General features: G+C 31.5%; 1 protein-coding gene across 1 annotated transcript in view; it reads right to left on the reverse strand.

Moving 5' to 3' along the window:
- LOC129958102 (protein phosphatase 1 regulatory subunit 3B-like) overlaps positions 1–6,591 on the reverse strand; it is a 29,263-nt gene extending 22,672 nt beyond the window's left edge. The window contains exon 1 of the mRNA XM_056070299.1: positions 6,344–6,591. The gene's annotated coding sequence lies outside the window, so the exon portion shown is untranslated. The remainder of the gene's footprint in view (positions 1–6,343) is intronic.
- Positions 6,592–15,697: the final 9,106 nt, after the last annotated feature.

The following is a 15,697-nucleotide window of genomic DNA, read 5'->3' on the forward strand; positions in this document are numbered from 1 at the left end:
ATTTTTTAGTTGGGAAATAAATATGAAAACAATGCATTGTTGTTTTCTTGGTTGCTTTTACTTACTTAATACCTAAGAATTTAGTGAAATGGCCTGATAATTTTTATCATTCCAATTTCTATGTAAAACCTCTACTCATGAGAAATTTAATAAGTCGGTACAAGAGTCATTTCGAACAAATAAAGGTTTAATATTCTTCTCGGATTTTATTTCTTAAAATAAATGAAAACAAATAAATGAAATTAATGAATTAATCAAATGAAAACTAAACAAAATAATTTAAAGTTTATTATAACTTGAATTCCTATGAGAGTCATAAACAAACCGGAAAGTTGAATAATTGCTCCTTTATGTTCAACTAAAAAAAAAAAGGACAGAAAATTCGAATGGTTTAGTTTTCTTATTTCAGTAAAATAATATTCTATTCTGATTTTAAAAATCACATCATGACTATTATACCTAAACATATAATGCACTCAAATCAATGGACTCTCATTCAAAACTGTAAATGTAATGCAGTTAACTTATCACATATTTAATTAACAAATATCTTGGACAGCAAGTGTTATGAACTCATAAAAGCCAAAAGATATTATTTTGAAAAAAGAGGTAATTAATATTACCAATCAATTATGATTTTCTTCTTAAATTTTGGATTTAAAGATAGGTTTTCAACAAATGGACAATAAGAACCAAATTTCCTTAAATTAGATCAAACAGAAAAGCAATGAAAAGAATCCTTTAAACTTTTTACGATAGCTGTCGACTAAACTACTGAATGCAGACAAAGCTATAATACAACAGTGAATGCGGCAACTAGAAATGAGTGCAGCTACTAAATATTTGCGGCACGTTAGAGGTCAAAACCCGAAGCAACCAAGAAAAGCTTTCCCGACGCAGAAAAACCCTCTGAACGTCTTTCTTCCCTGGCTGTTTCCATCTGAAAGAATCGCAGAGTGCCTCTCAAAACATCACACTTGACCAGACGAGAAAAAGAAAACGTCACATACTATTTAGAAAATTTTATCTAAAAATATGCGCTTACATTGAAAAAATAAAGTGCAACAAATATCAATAAAATATCACCTAAATTAATTTAAATTAATTTTTTTTTCCCTCGTGTGAGCATATGCATATTCAAACTTTCTCAATCTGTAATGGTGAGAAAATGCATTGTACAGAATTTTCAATGTTTCAGATGCTGTTCGATGTATATATGTTACCAAAGCAATTTTTAAATCAAGGTGAAACGTATTTCAAAATTCTAAGAAAATGCATTGAAACAATTTAAATTTCAGTATTATACTTAGACTTCCAATAGTTATATTTAGGCGAAATGAATAAATCAAAAACCCAGTTAAGAACGGTTACCGTTGTTTTAAATGACGCACGGAAAAGCGATCAATAGTAAGATCCAATTTTCTTTAAATGAGGCATTACACAGAAATTTTATCTGTAGTTATTTTTAGTGCACAATATATTTCTGACCACTTCCTCAAGATTAAAAAACATGAGATAAAGAAAACATGAATAAGCTCAATTTTATATTGAAATGGTACCCACAGTTCTGATAAAGAATTTACCTAAAAGCGTGCCAATGAAATATCTGTTCCTTGAACCAAGCTGCAATGACGGATTCATTCGTCACACCGAAGCCAAATCAAATAAGTTTATTCCGCAAAAAAAATAAAATCCTTGCCTTTATATCAATAACATCCTCATAACGAAACTAATCCATATCAAATAGTTCTGCTTAATCATTTGGTATTGTATTTAGAACCATATTATACAATGGAGTTGTAACTTTACCTGGATTTTGAATTCAGTAGATATTTCGCATGAATTCTTTTAGAAAAATGTGGAACAGTAATTTCAAAATTATACTGTCGTGTCATATATATTATTTCATTTTTTAGTGCATTTCAAATGCAAAAGTTTGTTTTAATATTTTACAGCATTTTCTACAAAGCATTAATTAATATTGAAATTTATTAATACAAAAAAACCAAATCGTAGAATTCGTACATGCAATACAACAGTTCAAATTGAATTCAAAGACCAGACCGTGCTGGATCGAAAATTCCTTTAAACAGATTTAGACTACAGATTTGATTTCATTTTTCTCCTGGCCTAATATCTTCAAATCGAATTAGCTACATTGAAAATTATGAATTAAAACTAGAACCACTAATATTAAAAATCCAGTAAAAAACAGCAAGATGAATTTGAAAAGACTAGAGCAACATAAAACTAAACATTATGGAAGATATCGGTGCCCTTCAAGTACATGAAGTTAAAATGTGAATTTTTCCAAATAAACAAAAGTTAATATAGATGAATTAAAAATTTATTGTCTGCATTAATCTTTATTGTAGATTTCAACATCGTTCTTTGCTTATACTGAGATTTTTTCACCTTATATCTACCTGATGGTACATACAAGATTCCACGGCTTTGCAACAAAACTTAATCCTTTTACACAGAGAACAGTGCAACGACCTTTGCAAAGGTTGTGCAACATTCACGACCAAAGATAGGCGATTTGGGTCATTCAAAACGAAGGAAGCAGTATTTCATTGCGAGGAGAAAAATGGGATATCAATGAATCGAGCACGAGACTAGTATCGATGATTTAGCGTAAAATTCTTCCAGCTTGTTGCAACATTCAGCAAATAGTTTATTCAATGGCGACTTTCAAAAAGAAATGAAACAGCCAGGCATATTAACTGACTAACAGACAAAACTCACAATTATGCCGATTTTCGAAAGGTCGGATTTTGTTAGGGATATTCTACGGCTATTTATTTAAAAATATTTGATAAATATTTTTATAAAAGCTATAAAATCCAATATATTTTAAAACAAAATTATTGTCCTTTGGATATTTTTTATAAAATTCAGTTAAACACTTGTAAGAAAATAGTAGCTGAAACACCCTTCATAATAAAATGGAAAATATTTCGATTCCATAACATTAGAATTTTAAAATCTTGGTCAGAACAAGATTCGAATTTAGCAACCAATTCAAGGCTTGATGAGTCCTATTACCACTTTGTAATTAAACTACAATGTGGCGAATTAACGAGGAAGAGACCCAAGATTGTTATCTAGTCTGCATGCCAAATAAATTGAAGACAATTTAATACTTTTAATCGGACTTCGTCTGCTAATAAAAAGAAATACATACTAAACAAAATACTCTTTCCACTTAATGGTTGTGCACTAGAAATATCAAAATGTGCTTCTTATATAATTATTTAAACGCATGTAAATAAAAATTACGCGCTAATACAAATTTATTTTTATAAGACAGACAGTCCGTTTAGAAGTAAATCCTATAAATTATGAACACATTTTTCAAATAATCATAGCTAAAACAAATTATGAAGGCAGCTAAGGCGATATTTCAAAGCAAAATAAATAAAAAAATGTTGTTGCATAGCAGAGCAGAAAAATGATCGATTTTTGATACGAACAGACAGTAATTGTGTTGTCTGAGAATTTCCAAAATATTCATGACAATTTTATGTCTTAAAATCTTTAATTTGCCTGTAACTTTTATAGAAAAAAAACCTTTAAAAAGTATAAACCGATTTCAAATGTTACATTAATATAAATATCTTCATAAAAACTAGACAGCTGGAACTTTTGATGTAAAATTGAAAGAATTGTCAAACCAATATATATTATCTTTCGTTAAAACCAATATTTATTATCTTTCGTCTATTTACTTTTCTATATTTGTTTTTCACAAAATACTTGGATATAATTTCAACATTCTTTCAAGCACTTCGAAGATGAAACTAAATGTCCAATCTTAGTTAACTTATTCAAGTATAACTCAAAACATTCGAAACCATAATAAAAAGGACCTTAAAACATACTCTACACTAGGTCTAATTCAATCCATAGGTAAATACAGCATGTAAACACAGAAGTAAAGCAAGTGATCACATGAACAAAAAATATTGCCTGAAAAGCATCACGTTGCTATCACGATCCTAAAACCATTTTTGATATGTGTACACTGTTGAACAAATAAGAATCGCTGCTCAACAGAAAGACACTGCCCAGACATGCTCCACAAGAACAAATTCACTAAAAAGATAATATACCGAAAATTGAATGATATAAACATAATAATCGAAACGATTACATCAGAATCCTTTTATTATCCAGAAAAAAACTATTAGATAATTTTCGAAAAATGAAAATATATCATTACGGATGCTTCATTTTTTTATATTAATCCTAAGTAGTTTGATAAAATATTATGAAATGCAATCGCTTGGCGCTCCATTTGAACAATTCGCCAACGTTGATACGTGCAAGGATCTTAAAAGAAGTCAGGGTCGAGAAATTCCGCAGACAAAAAGCAAAAATTTTATGCCAGTCACATAGAGGGGTTGGGTGAACTTTTTGACCCCAGGCTCAGGGGCCCGAAAAATATAGCTCTGCTGACAGTAAAAAGACTAGAATATTCTGGGTGTAGTTAGAAAAGTGAATGCGTTTATCGGGTTTGAACTAATATCCCCCCACACTTTTTTTTTTTTTTGTAAACAGATGTATATTCTACGATTTAAAGAGTATGGTACTACAAAAGGATGTTAGTTTAAAAAATTAAAATAATGAAACCGTTTTATTATAAATGTTTCCTTGTAGTGTGAAGACTTAATTATCACTCACGTAGACTATTTTTATGGCAACGAAGCGGCAAAAATGCAGACTGCCTGAACAAATCCAACTTGCCGGTGCCTGCGAATGACGCAAATACACAAAACCCATACGAATAAAAAGTCTTAGCAATCAGTATTTGGGGGTATCTACATTTGAACAAAATTATACTTGTACTGTAGTCAATAGGTACCAAAATATGGAAAATATTTTTTTTTTTTAATATAACTATTGAAAATAATTGTATAATGTTTCATAATTCTTGGATTTTATATTTTATCGATATTTGTTCGTTTAAAATCACAAGCACATTTTGTTATTTAACATAATTTTTAAAGCATATCTATTTTTTTTATTGCTCAATATAGAGAATAAATATACTTCCTAATTTAGTTATTAGCTTTTCTGTGCACAAGTTATATGGATTCTTGTTGAATGACAAAAAACGTTAACACAGCAATCTATTTTAGCCACTCAGTTTTCAATGAACATTACATAAAGTACATGCTGCCAATTATTAAAATTTTTCAATGTTATAATTTGATAAAACGATTGTTTAGTTAGTGTCGAAAGCAGGAAAATTTTTCCTCTCAGACTGCATAGAAAGGATTCGAATTCCCATAAAAATTTAAATGTTTGTATTGCTTTATAATTGACTTTTTGCACTGACCTCGAATTCTTGTAGCCAACTCATTCATTATTAGACATTCGATGAAAAAATTACAAATAATAAAAACCGGAATTTGAAATTCCGAGCACCTCTAAGTCATTACATCCCGGTATACATCGAAGGTAATCAGACTTCTATCATTCAACAATTCACTGTAAAATAGCTCAGTTCATTTACTAAAAATCGTGTGTGAATACATTATTCTCAATATGCACATTATATGTCATATACATAGAATAGTACATTATTATATACTTTAAATAAAATACTCAAAAGTACCTCTTAAAAATCCACAAACAAGAAATATAGGTTATTTAATAATTATAGAACTCAAAGCATAGAAAATAATTCTCACTATATGAATGAATTGCATAGAGAAATTTTTTTATAGCTTAATAAAAAATATTCTGATCGCAATAGACATTTCACAGAGATGTATTTAAAGCTATACCGTACAAAAAAAAAACGTGTCTGTAATCAAACCACAATAAAATAATTTGTATAATAAAGATAAATTTAAAAACATGATTTAATAATAAAATGCTTACGCCATTCTGTAAAACCCATATTTTCGTACTGTAAGAAGAATTCTAATTAACTGAACAACAACAATCTTTGATCCATACTGCTCAAATCTAATATTTTTTTTAAATCAAAATTTCCCAAAAATATTGAATTGCTGTCTTGCCATATCATAGTATCGGCACATCACATAAATTCATTTAGCGAATTCTCTTATGAATATTTATGAGTACGCTTGAGATGATCAAAAATTATTTGCACCAGTGAAATGTCATGCCGGATCAGCAACTTATCAACGTACATTACATCATCAAACGTGTATGACAACATCATACATAAATCCATAATTATAATTTAAGAACTTAATATCAGAAGTCAATACTTAAAATTCACTGTCAAAGCAGTATTTCACCGGGAACTCTCAACGCATGTAATTTTATTACAAAATTACGAATGCGGATATCGGGATTCCTTTACCTGATTAGAGACTGTGGTAATTGCCATGGCGTTCGTATTCCTTGATATATGCAACTGATACAGCAAGCAAACGATTATAAATTTATAGCTATTGGATTCCACAGCTGAGTGTCGCAGACGAAATTTGCAGCCTGTGTTCACCGCGCACTGTTTCAATCAGAGAATGCTACTCTCTACCTGATAGCATGAGATGGGGATGGTGTCGCACCATCACCTCGTGTTCACGTGCACCCCACCTAGCAACCAATGGGAAGAGGGAAGCGTCGAGTGTCGCTTCCATGATCGCCTGCTCTAAGGACGCGAAGATGAAGATCAGGTTTGGCGAGTTATCGCCCTTTCAAGTCGCCAGATCACAGTCTCTATCATCGGGAGATGTTACTAAATTTAGGAAGTATGAAAGACACTGGGTGTTTCTGCTGCAATAAGAAATTTTGAAGGGAATGACGGATGTATCCGTACAGAATTTTAGTCCCGCTCTCCTGCTTGTTTGTGTTAGGTGGCAAGAGATTATTTTTAGATGGAAATATTCGTAATTTGGAGAAAAGTTGAAGAACTTTTTAGCAATTGATTCAGTTTATGACTTAGACCAACGTTTCAACCAAAGACCCCTTGACTTATCATTATTGTTTCATGTATCACAATTCCATTCAATTTTGAATAATTACCAATATTAATATACATATCTCTCAATGTCCACCATCACATCGTTTTTTCCGCGAACCCTGAGTGAATTTATTTCAAGTACCTCCACCTCGAGGGGGGGGGATATGCGTACCACTGGTTGAAAAACGTCCACTTGTAACTTTGCTTAACTCCCAAAATTCGACTTCAATTTTGTCTACTAATTTTCTATAGGGGAGCCTTCATTAAATACATGCGTAGGAAAATAAAAGCGTATGAAGTGAATGTAGCAATCCAAATTTTTAAAAAAGGAAGAGTTTAATTTAAAACTTTTAGTTAGAATTAACGAATATAACATTAATTTTATTAATGGAGATTATTTTTTCCTTATATTTTTGCTTCAGAATTTGGAAAATATATTAGCTGTGAGACTTATTCGACACGTAGTTTTTAAGCTGAAGACATTTCTTGAATACATTATATTGCTTAGGTTTCTTCTTGGATAGTCTTAATGGTTATAGCACCTTTATGAATCCACTGAAGGTTTGTTATGCGAGAAAATGCATTTAAAATCTGTCGAAGCAAGCAAAAAGTTCTGATGTAGTCTAGAAGTTGCGATATTAGGGTTCCTATTCATATGTTATTATTGTCATCTGACCACAGATAAAAACTTTGTGGCTCGTGATTAGTTAACTTCGTGGTTTAGAAATGAGCGGTTCAAAATTTTGAATTTCTTTCCAAACAGATTTCCAGCGGTTTAAAAATGAAAAGTTCAAAATTTTGAGATTTATCTGTAATAAATTTCCTTGGATTTTAAAACTGACTTGATCTAACATCGAATGCGATTACATTATCAATACTTGCAGTTTTTCTCGTCAATGGAAAAATAAAAAATATATACCATATCTTAATTGAGTATTTATTTACTCCATCAAGAAAGAGTGGATATTGGAAACAAAAATCCAAACTGTAAATGTTTAGCAAATTTTGAACGGGCTCTTTTAACGAAAAAATTAAAAATTGAATTTTTAAGTATATAAACGTGAGGTGAAATCGCAACAAGCTAGCTGAATAAAAGTTGGTATGTGGACTTGTTAATAAAAGTGTAGATGTATAAGATTTTGTTAAGAGCGAGGTGTTCAAAATCATATTTTACGCTCTTTCACACGAATGAACAAGCACATCGATAGACAGCCAATCTGTTGACAAATTTGGTAATATCAGCATTTGATGTATAAATCTTTAATTTTAGTGTTAATATTTTATATCAAATTTCATTTCTGTAGCTTTTTTTTTTTAGTTATCATGTTCGCAGACAAGAGGTTCATATTTTTTTCGATAGGTCTAAAAAATGGAAAGTTGTCAAAATTTTTCAGGATTACACTTCTTTTTATTTTCTATACATCGCACATAAGACTGTGTGTGTGTGTGTGTGTGTGTGTGTGTGTGTGTGTGTGTGTGTGTGTGTGTGTGTGTGTGTGTGTGTGTGTGTGTGTGTGTGTGTGTTTAGAAAGAATTTAATGATGCATTGATTCCGAAAAAAATGGTAATAAGGAAAGGAGCGAAAGTATAAAGTTCATAGTGGACATGTGTCGTCAGTCATGACTAACGCAAATTTACCCCATATCGTATTCTTTTTTCTTGCAAAATCTGTAATGCGTTCCAAAATTGAATTAAGACGATACATTTAACATGTAAAGCATAACCATAAAGTGACACTAATTGATTGCCAATATTCTTACCACTGGCTGGCAACCTTTCCCACTAATCAAATTTTTGCCTATTGTTATGTTTTAGTTCTCTTCGATTATTTAGTCTCAATATCTTATGCTAACGAGATGAAAAGTTCTCGAACATTTACTAACGGCATTACATTCACGACATCGCTGAATACATTATACAACCTTCAACAGATTTTGTCCCGGTGATGATGACTCAATCACGAGATCTTGTCATTTTTCTATCTTGATTTAGCTGTCATACATTATTTTTCATTTGTATTTAACTGAAATTTAGGACTTTGTATCTTTTATTTTGAACGTTTAAAAATGGTAATAAAATATAAAAGATTCAATAACTTCTGGATGCCGAAAAATAATTCCACTTATTTTTATTTAAAGCAAAGCTTTCTATTCAAACTTAGTTTCTAATTTCTACTTTCAAGCAAAATATTTTAGCGATTTTATTTTTCGTTTTAGTATCCACTTCAAATGTTCAATCTCTAACGACCACAGTATGTTTTGATCCAATGTAAAAATTTCCGTTCTTTTACACTTCACTAAATGTAAAAAAGTAAAAATAATAATTTTTAGAAATTGTGAGGATTTATTTACGAATCTGAACAATAGACTGACGATTTATGAAATGAATCTGAACTGGGTAGTCAAAAATAAAATACCATCGATGACCTTAAAACTTAATACAAAAGGACTACTAAAATTGATCAATTAATTTTTTTTAAAGAAACCTCTCGTTACACCTACAAATTTCCCTTATTCCATAAAACAGCCTCTAATTGCTCAGCAAGCTACATTTAAATGAAAGTTATTTATATTCTGCTTAAATTTCTAGCATTTTAGTACAATTGCATTTTTTTTTTTCCTCATACGAATTTTATGAATGGAAAATATTGCAATCCACAAACAAGCGATTGTGTTTTCCCCCGAAACTTCCTCGCATGCCCTCTAATAAATTAATGCATTTGAGTATTATAAACTGTATGCTATTAACGATTAATAGTTATGAAAAAGACTATAAGAGCAAGATTTTAATGGTGATTTTTTAGCAATTATTCCAGAGATGAGGATAATACAAAATTACCAGAAAACTGAACGTGTGTTTTGAACGTCTTTTTACAGATCGATTCAAACTAAAATTCGACGCAAAATTCCAAATGTGGTAAAAAACCAAACACCATATTTCATAGATTTGCTTCATTACTTTTTTGATTTCTCGCGTTTACGTGTCTAAAGTACAAACCGACAGACGGTCGACCCCCACACGGCTTTAGTTTCACATCTAATACCAATCTACATTTTAGATGGCAAATCTTTATATCAAATTTTTATCCATCTAGCTCTCTCGGTTTTGCAGTTACCTTTTTAAATTATATTCGGACAGCCGAAGAGACTTTCACTGAATGCATTCGTTCAAAATTTGATAGAAATCCACAAATTTAGAGACCTTATACCAAATTTTATCCGTCTAGCTCAAGTTTTTATTGAGTTAGCGTGTTTACAGACCGACAAATTCAATTAAAATAACATATTCTATTGGACTTGGGGAGATCTGAAGTGTGGATATTTGCAAAATCACAAGTCTGAATTTCTTAAACGATTACAATACTCTCTTCTTGTATATTTAGTACATGAAAAAGTAAAAATCGAACTCGAAATTTTGATGAATTGTAAAGATTTAGATCTTCCTAAGTCCGAAAACGCTATTTTTAAAATTATATCTTTTTGTAAACACTATAACTTATATTTTAAAAAAAGCTAAAAGATTGAAATTTGGTATGTGGTCTTTACACCACAATTGCAAGCAATTATCAAATGCAGGAATAAATCAATCAACGGATATACTGTCTGTCCCTCTGCCCGTGCGCGTTTCAATACGACAATTCAACAAATTGGAACGATGAATTACGCACTTGACTTTCTCATCAGAATTATAATTGCAATTCAAATTTTTTGACAATTCTATTAAAGCATTGATTATGTTTTTGTACTTATGTGAATACGACAATTTATGCAAACGCAAAAATCCAGATCGATTCATTTTGGCACATGATATTTACATCTAAACTAGACATCTGTATCAAATTTTAGATCTAATCTCTTCAACAATAAACTGTTTATTAAGAGTCTATATATGTTTATTTAAGAATACAACAGCTTAATACTAGATGGTACTTGATATGCTATTTTGACACTCGAATTGTTGATCCGAATTGAAGACCGTGGTGGCCTAGTGGCAAATCGGCTTTGGAACCGGACGGTTGGAAGTTCGTGATCCGATTCCACCGAAGAACCGTCGTTTAAGTAACGCTAAATACATTGGAGCCAAATATCCTTTCGTTAGTATGATGTGGAAGCTAGGAAAGAGCGATGCTAGCTCAGCTGTTGCCCTCGTCATCTGTCTGCGATTCAAAATTACGGGGTCCTCACAAAATAACCCTACTGTTACTTTAAAATGGAAAGTTAATATAATAATCTAATCCAAGCTAATTGTAGATCCGCATGAAACTGTACATCTAGTCAGCAGATCCAAAATACATATTTGAATCTCTTCAGTGTACGAAATGGGCCGGGCTGGTCTGGTGGTAAGGTCTCGCCTTCGGAACCGGAGTGTTTCAGGTTCGAGATCCAATTCCAACGAAGAACCATCGTGTAAGCGGGTCTGGTGCACGTCAAATCCATCGGGACCAAACGTCCTCCCACTAGAGTGGTGTGGAAGTTTGGAGAGGGGGAAGCTGGCTCATCTTCAAAACTCTCCGTCTTCGCGTCAATCTCAGACCTCGTCATCTGACTGCGGTTCAAAATTACGAGGTTCGTTCCAAAATAGCCCTAGTGTTGTTTTAAAAACCGGACGTTAAAAAAATTAAGCTTATCAGTGCATGAAACAACTAATCATAAAAAGGTTTGTAGTGAGGCAGACTCCCACTGGTTTATTTGCGATTTCATTCACTTCAAAACTCGCATATTATTTTTATTTTCGCAATCACCAGTTTGGAAGGAAACTTATTTTTTTGACCCATTTAAGGCACAACGCGTGAAAATGACCCAGTAAATACAGGCTATGAAATTTGTTTTCTCAGTCTTTGCAGTGAGGGATGAAAATTATTTGTAACGAAGATATATCCTTGTTTATCTTTTGAAAAATGTGTATAAATATTTATTGTATATTTCTGCTGCTAAATACCCAAATTTTAAATTTCTTTTTCAGTGCCTTACTTAAAAGAACAGAAGATATTCGTACACTTTGATATAGCGAGTTTTAAGAAAATTTTTAATAATATCTTAGAAAATTTTTTAAGCATCATTTGATTTAGATGGAATTATTCTTTTCTGCATAATGGTGTTTGGATTTCGTCTTTCAACAGTGTAACAAATATCACTATAGTAAGAATGTACTTGCAAAGAAACGGACCGCTGGGATTTTAATAAAACACGATTGTCTTTTTAAAAAAACGTATCGAATTTTATGTTATAACAAATCGCCTATAATGACCATCTGGTCTGCCGTGGATATTGGTTATATTGAATTCCGGTTAAATCGTTTAGATGTAACATCATACCCATGTTTCCATCAAACTATCAAAAGACCATTTATTTTAATGGTCTTTTGTATGTTCTCTTCATCGTGAGCATGAATCTTCCTAATGGAGACAATCCCGGGACATCATAAAGCTATTAAAAACAAAATTGTGCTGATCATCATCTATCTTCTAAATTGTAACTTCATTTTTTTATTATTATCTGAACTACATGGATATAAACAGAATCCTTCTTCCTTAGATTTCAGAAAAGGAGTAAAATCACGTGATTATTTGATGAAACAATGAAAATAAATTTGAATTTCAGGGCAACAATGTAATTTATAATAGGAAATTAGGTAAAAAAAATATTTTTAAAAAAATTGCATTTCAGAAAAAAATTTTACAACTATAGTATTAATATCATTAAAAAACAGTTTTTCAAATTTTGAAATGCGAGTAAAATTTATTTTTGCGCAATAATGTGTTCTGAAGTTATCGGAGAAAAATATCAAAATTTTAATGAATAAAATTTTAAAAAAATCCTCCTACGTGCATATTTTTAGGTAAATAAGCAGAGATTAATACATTAATATAGTACAATAACTTGTTGATAGAAAAAAATTCGGAACTGCGTGAATAGTTCATTAAATGAATCACAAATGATGTAAAAATTTAATAGAAACATTTTATAAAAATATTGCCTATTTTTATGCATCCTATTTAGTATAATTTGTTTTTTTTATTTATATACAACATTATATAAAGTTAATTTTTCTGATATTATTTTATAGATTAAAATTTTAGTATTCTAAATTCTTTTATATTTACCGTATAATCGTAACATCACTCGAAAAGAAGGGACTGTCCTTTTTAGAACTCGGACTAGGAAGGTTTGCGTTTTCGACATTCCAGAGGCGAGATATCTAATCTTGGAACCAAGGAATTTCATTTCCTGATTAGCAAACAAACGCCAGAAAATTGAGTAAAAGCTTTGCTCATCAGAGGTTTGATTTTTAAAAAAGCAGTGTTAAATCTTTAGAGATAATATGAATGTAATTAATATTGAATCTTGAACTAACGAGTAAAACCTTTGGTCGGGGTGCTTCAACCGAAATTGTAATACGGATGGATGGATGGAGATTTGTTCTCCAGCATATGCTCCAGAACGGATTCTTGGCTTGTGCAAATGACACTTGACATAACATAACGCCATCCTGTGCCCCCGGTGCCTATTACACTGAGTTATCTCACCAGCTGGATGAGCACAAGATGGAAAGGGGGGAAGGAAGAGGAGAAAAGAAAGAAAGAAACGACAAACCATCCAGGGATCTATAGAGAATCCCATCTGTGTCAAATCCTACACGACTGTATTTAATGTTTTGCCGAAGTAATAACTAATTGGAGGAAACAAGAATACCTAAAAATAAATGTTGGCAATGGGTTGAACTTGCAGAGAAATGAGATTACTAACTGAAAAGGAAAAAAACTGATAAATTACATTGAAAACATCTATATGACATGCATAAACATGTAAGCAAACATTGTAGAATCAGTAATCTGTAGCGTCTGTCTAGGTCTTGTGGTTTTCATTTCCTTGGTGAAATCGCGGTTCATTGGTTCTGTAGGGTATTACAGTTATGAGGGAATAATTTAAGTTGATTTTGACGAGTGGCATTTTGGCCTTAGCTATTGTGTGGTCTTGAAAAGGTCTTGGTATTTATGAATATGATTTTCTATATCGTGAATCTTGCCGTGTGTAAGGATATTCAATGCAAATCTCCTGTACCATTTCTCGAGACTTGTTTCTGGCTTTCTCATGTGCAATGAGAGAGTCAGCAAGTATACTTTACAATTACTGATCTCTATCAAATATTGGAAGAAATCCATCAAGGTATGTCTACCTGTCCGTGTACACATGTGCATACGAGATTCGAAACGTAGTGAGCTTATATCTATGCAATTTAAAGCCGAATTTCATCACCAGGATTAATTTCTGTATCAAATATCGGTCTGAATCCATTAAGTCTCTTTGAGTCTGTGTATTCATGTGGAAATGAATGCGATAATACAAAACTGAAAACAGCTAGGTGTATAAAATTTGGCTTACTAGGATGTAAAAATATTTCTTTGACATCTAAATTACAGATTTGTATCAAATTTCGGATCTAATAAATCAAAAGATCTTAGTTTAGTTTAGCTTAGCTTAGTTTAGTTAAAGCAACACTAGGGCTAATTTGGGACGGATCTCGTAATTTTGAACCACGGTCAGGTGACAAGGACGACACCTGAACTGGCAACTCTCCCCCTCTCCAAGCTTCCACGCCACACCAGCGGGAGCACGTTTGGTTCCGACGGATTTAGCGTGCACCAGACCCGCTTACAAGTCGGTTCTTCGGTGGAATCGGGTCTGGAACCTGATACCCTCCAGTTCCGAGACCTTAACACCAGGCTACAGTGGCCCATCAATCAAAGAAAAAATGGTTCTAAATGCATGCTTTGTTCTTTTTGCTATAATCTGAAGTAATCACAAACCGTGCCGCTTTGGGGAAGAATCTGATAAAAGAAAATAGTGTTTTTTAATTAATACATTATTATTACTGTGCTAAAGTTTAAAAAAATGTATATTATAAATAAAGTAAAAAAATTTGCTTTGCTTCTTGAAAGATCTAGTTAAAGAGACAACGACATCCACTAAAATACGAATGAATTAAGGCACGGAAAAACTCTTTAGTTTTCTTTCAGATTCAACACTTCAATGAGTGACTCAACTTCCGCGATGCATTTGTTTAATTTCTTTTGCCTTCTTGTTTCTTAAAAATAGGAGATCTCATTTAAAATAATTTAAGAGGTCATATCAATAAATTAAGAAAATATTCAATTAGCATTCCAAGAAACATAAGTGACAGCATTTTGAAAAAGATTTCTTGAATTACAAATTTGCTTTTCTTATCATAAATATTTTTTACAAATATTAAAAAATTTCGAAATCTATTTATATATTTAAAAAAATCAGACAGTAACTTAAAAATTTTTGTGGACTTTTATTCACTTGTTAAGTGAATACATATGAATTCCAGACATTAAAAAGTGCCTTACTTTAATATCAATAAAGATGAAAAGTGACTTGAATTTTGTCATCATGCTTATCGTCTGAAGATGCTGAATATATGTCCATGTTTGGTATTTCATGGAGAATTTCGTTCAATTCCATTGTTGATTCAGTGTTAGTGGACCGAAGTGTATTATTTTGTAGCAGAACCATATATTATACGAAACCAAAGTATCGCAACTGTAAGAAAAAAAATTAAACTTTCTAGCGCAGATTCTGATGAATTACTGAAGTGCAAGAAATACATTTTTTTTTTTTTAATTTTATCTGCCAGACGGTATGCAAAATTCGAAACTCAAAAATGAAACAAATTTAACGGAAGAATGAGTTATAACAGGAATAAAAGAAAAGATGTATAGTTTTAACA

The sequence above is a fragment of the Argiope bruennichi genome, chromosome 2, assembly GCF_947563725.1.
Source record: "Argiope bruennichi chromosome 2, qqArgBrue1.1, whole genome shotgun sequence".
NCBI classification, from domain to species: Eukaryota; Metazoa; Arthropoda; class Arachnida; order Araneae; family Araneidae; genus Argiope; species Argiope bruennichi.